General features: G+C 38.7%; 1 pseudogene; it reads left to right on the forward strand.

The window, feature by feature from the left end:
• The first annotated feature begins 1,858 nt into the window (after positions 1 to 1,858).
• On the forward strand, positions 1,859 to 3,555 carry LOC118706037 (annotated as a pseudogene).
• The last annotated feature ends 1,834 nt before the right edge of the window (positions 3,556 to 5,389 follow it).

Here is a 5,389-nt window from a genome sequence, read left to right on the forward strand (position 1 = left end):
ACCCCCAGCCCATGCACAAATTTCGTGCACCGGGCCTCTAGTTTGTATATAAAATGGAAAATCCTTGTTCTTATACTGAGACACGATAAGAAAGGACCCTTGCTTCTGGGTCTCCCCAGCCAGTTTTTTCCTAAGGTAAGAAGAGAGAAATTTGGCCCAGCAGGATAGGCAGGAACAAGAATACTCTCCCAGGAATGCAAATGAGCAGAAAAGAATAGCCTTTCCCAAGGGGCTTTCCAGTTTTCACATGCTGCACCCCCTCAGAGAACCAGGGGACCCTGGGGGTTCCCCAGGCTTCAGGAGGAAAGAAGTCCTCACCTCCAGTACCAATACCTCAAGTCTACCAAAGCCTTCTGTTTCTCCCTAAAGATCTCTCTAGAACCACCAGCTGCAGAGGAAAGGATGGGAATCATGAAGCACTTGCTGCATGTCACTGTCCTTTATACTCAAATACAATAAACATTTGCTAAAAGTGCTGGAGAGCAACAGGACAGAGCCCACTGGCCACAACCCAGCATATCTAGTCCCTTTGTCCTCTGGATATCCGGCCTAGGGAACAACAGCCCACACCCAGACTTCCAAGCAATTGAAAGTGGCTACCCTATTCATTCTACATTTCATTTTTCTAGCTGGACAAACAGGTTATTGGCAATCTTAAATTTCCCCAAGAGCTCCTGCTCCGCAGATAAGAGCTCCTATGCCTCCCTTCTGTTAGGTAAGAAGCAACTCAACAAGTAGGGAGGAACAGACTTCCTTTAGGAGAAAGTAGTGCTTTGAATGATAGACGATCAAGAGGGCGAGACAAAGGGACCAGAGGCTCTGTGGCAGACTGAGGACCCACATAAAATACCCATAAGCAAGTGACATGATGTGATATTGTGGAAAGAATTGGATTTAAAATTGAGGTACGTTCTTGTCTGATTTTTTACTCTTCTTCGATTAATTATTTAGGAATGTCAGTTAAACTCTCAGCCTTAATTCTCTACTCTTTAAAATATCTAAGATTTAACATCATGCTGAGTGAAATAAGCCAATCAATGAAAGAGAAACACCACATGACCTCACTCCTATCTAAGATTTAAAACAAAGGTGTCACAAGTGCAAAATAAAAATGATGTATCATAGGATCATACCCTTGAATCCTATATAATTTCATTAACCAATGCCACCCCAATAAATTTAATTTAAAAAATAAAGACATCTGGAATAGAGTCAACAATTAATTTAATTTTTTAAAAGGTGGCTTGTATTAGAAAATAATCAATGCTTATACTCTATAACCCTGCTTGTTTATACTTTATTATTTTTCTCAGAAAAGAGGATTTTTAAAAAATAATAGAATTCCCTTTGTAAATAGAAGATGTCATTATGTGTGCATGAAACAAAGGGTAGAAGGTTTGGTCTTTAAAATACAAGAAGAGAGTGAAATTGCTAACCGATCAGAGGGTATTGTGGCAACCTGGAGCCAACATGCTGAGTGGTCACAGAGGAAGAGTGGGGGCAGAGCCCATGCAAGAAAAGGTGTCTGTACTCTCATTCACAAAGGAAGCTCTTTCTCAGTGACAAGCAGGTCTGACATGAGCAAGTAAATAGTACAAAACTAGAAAGGTAAAACAAGCCAGCTGCCTCCCCAGAGCATAAGCAACCTGGAGACACAAAGGAGATTATTCCTCAGTATTACCTCAGAGACAAAGCATGAGAGTGAACACAGTTTACAATGCAGCATTAAAACTTCTTGATTTGGTTCTTTACTGGAGTGTAATAACCCTTTTTACACAAGTTTACAGTGGTGAACCAGTAAGCAGACACTTAGAAAATGTACAGTGCCATCAGCATCCTGCTATGAAAAAAAAAAAAAAAAGTAGAAGATATATACATCGTCACATGCAATATCTATATAATAAAAGCCTAAGCAACCATTATGGTAGAACAACCAGAATGACCAGTTGCTATGACATGCACTGACCACCAGGAGGCAGACACTCAATGCAGGAGCTGCCCCCTGGTGGTCAGTGCGCTCCCACAGGGGGAGCACTGCTCAGCCAGAAGCCGGGCTCATGGCTAGTGAGCACAGTGGCTGTGTGGGAGCCTCTCCCATCTCCATGGCAGCATTAAGGAGCAGCGAACCGAATGAGTGGTAAGGAGCAGCAAGCAGGCAGGTGGTAAGGAGCGAGGGGCCCTGGACTGCAAGAGGGTGCAGGCCAGGCTAAGGGACCCTCACCCCCCAGTGCACAAACTTCATGCACCAAGCCCCTAGTATCATTAAAATATGTAAAACTTAAGTAAATTCTAGCTTTTTTATAAGAGTGCAGGAAAGAGGGAAACTCATAAAAGCTAAAAGAAAATTCATTAAAGGAGTTAAAAATAATAGAACTAAGAAAGTCTGTGGTTACTCAGATAAAGGATTTGTTGCTATTAATCAACAGGGAATTGATTCATTTTCTTTAAATGTTCTTGCAAAAGGAGGCATGCTTACTGAACACAGAGCTAAACAGAGAAATATGGGAAGGCTGACTCTTGCTTGAAGTGGGATAGCTCTAAATTCTTTTGATGACGAAGTCCTGATTGGTTGGGACATGCAGGGCTTGTCTGTGAGCATACATTGGGAAAAGGAGAGTTCACCTTTATTGAGAAATGTAGCAATCCTCGGTCTCTCACATTAATGTCAAAGGACCAATGAGCACACTCACTGAAGTCAAAGGTCCAATACAAGAGGCTTGAGGGCTGTTAAAAATGCTCTTGATGGATGTGTAGTTCCAGGTGCTGGTACAGTGGAAGTGGCAATGGCAGAAGTCCTGATCAAATAGTAGCCCATTGTAAAGAGCAGGGCCCGCCCTAGCCAGTTTGGGTCCTGAGTTTGATTCCGGTCAAGGAAACATACCTGGGCTGCAGGCTCATGTTAGAGACAACCAATTTATGTGTCTCTCTCACATTGATGTTTCTCTCTGTCTCTCCCCTCCTTTCATTGTCTCTAAAAATCAATGGAAAAATATTATTGGGTAAGGATTAACAAGAAAAATCATAAATAGATAGATGATAAATAGATGATAGATGATAGATAGATAGATAGATAGATAGATAGATAGATAGATAGATGAGAGAGAGAGATGATAGATGATAGAGATAGATAGATAGATAGATAGATAGATAGATGATAGATTAGATAGATAGATAGATGATAGATTAGATAGATAGATGATAGATTAGATAGATAGATAGATAGATAGATAGATAGATAGATAGATGATAGATAGATAGCCCAACTTGGAGTTCAAGTATTACCTGGTTCTCATTTGCTCAGTATTCCCAAGGTTCTAGCTCAGAATTCTGGTTTGACCTCCAGGGAACACTAGTTAAAGTTCAAGCAGAAATTCAGAATCAGGTCAATTTAGGGGGGTGGACTTGAACATGAAGGGGTGGGGGGAAGGGGCAGTGGTAGCAGCAGAGGCAGGCATTGGGGTAATATTCTGTAAAGAAACCACTTCTTCAGGCCTGCACTGCGATTGCACCAGCACAATGGCCGATGAGATCCTGAGAGCTGCATGTCTTCTCTAAAAGGCTGAATAAAGCTGCCCCCATGTCGCCTGGATAATGAAGACGCAGAGTGAGCCTCAGAATACAGCTGTGGAATTTTTGTCCTAGCTCCAAATGATTTTCAGAGGAATTTCCGTTTCCCATATGAAGAGAGGCAGCCTGAAGTTATAATTACAGTATTTTTCACTGCACTCAGTGTACTCATTAAACCAGCTCTTTTCACCCAGGACGTTTTGCTTTAGCTTCAGATATAAAAATACATGTAAGAAAAGCATACTATCCATCTTATTAAATATTTCTTAAAAGCATAAAACATATACAGTGCCTTGATAAACTAGCATGTTTTTTTCATTTTTGCAGTTTTCATAAAACTAAATGTCTGAATTTTCCTAATTAGAAATTAGCAATAATTTTGATAGACTAGGAAACTTTAATTTTGCGTTTTCTACAGAGAAAGAATTTTGGAAACAGGGATAATTTTAAAGTATAATTTTCCAACATATATTCAACAAATATAATGGATATCTACTATATACTAGGTGTACCGGTTAATAATGCGAATTTTTGTAATCAAAGAAAACACGATTTTGTAATAAAAAAAAAAAAACATTTCAAGAGAAACATCAGAAGTGCTTTATTCAAAGTAATGTCCATCACTGGCTATATTTCAGATAATTTGTGGATACTGCCCCAATAGAATTTTTCTTGTTTTGAGGCAAACCATTCAGAGACCCAATTTTCCACTTCTTTGTACATTTTGAAGTGCTGCTCAGAAAGTGCATGTTCCATAGATGGGAACAAGTGGTCATCTGAAGGAGCAAGGTCTGGTGAATACGGCGGGTGGGTTGATACTTCCCAGGCAAGATCCTTTAACGTGTCTTTAACTGGTTTTGAAGTGTGTGATGGTGTGTTATCATGAAGCAAAATTACTTTGCCGTGTCTTCTAGCACATTCTGGTCATTTCACAATCAAAGAGTGCTTCAAATTAATTACTTGTTGTCGGTAGTGATCAGTATTAACGGTTTCACCTGGTTTTAGAAATTCATTATACACCACACCTTATCCCACCAAATGCAAAGCACTGTCTTCTTTCTGAAGCAATTTGGCCTTTCAGTCGATGCTGATGGTGGACCTATTGTAGATCAATCCATGTTTTGTGCATTTGGGATTCTCAAAGTAAATCCACTTTTCATCGCCAGTCACAATTTGATGCAAAAAAAACTTTCTTTTGTGTCATTGAAGCAACATTTTACTGATGACTCTTCTTTTGGCACAAAATTTGACATTTTTAAGCATAAAAATATGATGTTAACACCTCCAGCAAATTTTACATATGAAGTTTTGAAGCTTGCTGTCAATACAACAAAATAGCATACATATCAAATCGCATATATGTCAATATACGTGTAACTCCATCTCTTGAAAAAAAATCCGCATTATGAACTGGTACACCTAGTACAAGATACACTGACACCAAGTTGTTAACATTGTCCTGCCTTTAAGAAGTAATTTGAAGAAAATTATGCACACAACTACAAATTTAACTACAAATTAATCAACTAATAATCTAATTTATATTTCTTTATTAAATCAAATAACCTATGGAGAACAATTGGATTACATTCTAGTATTAAACAGACTATTCATTGTGTCTATTAAAAAGATATATACTCTCCCTTTTCTTTACAAAGCACATATAGCATTCAACCATCACATAATTCAAAGAAATAAATTCTCTACAAATTAAGAATCCAAATTATTTATCACTGTAATGATGATGCAAGATATAATACCAATAGCTCCATGGTAACAATTTGAAATGGGTTCAAGTCTGAAGAAAACCACCAAATACCCC

The sequence above is a fragment of the Pipistrellus kuhlii genome, unplaced genomic scaffold (genome assembly GCF_014108245.1).
Source record: "Pipistrellus kuhlii isolate mPipKuh1 unplaced genomic scaffold, mPipKuh1.p scaffold_m20_p_5, whole genome shotgun sequence".
NCBI lineage: Eukaryota > Metazoa > Chordata > Mammalia > Chiroptera > Vespertilionidae > Pipistrellus > Pipistrellus kuhlii.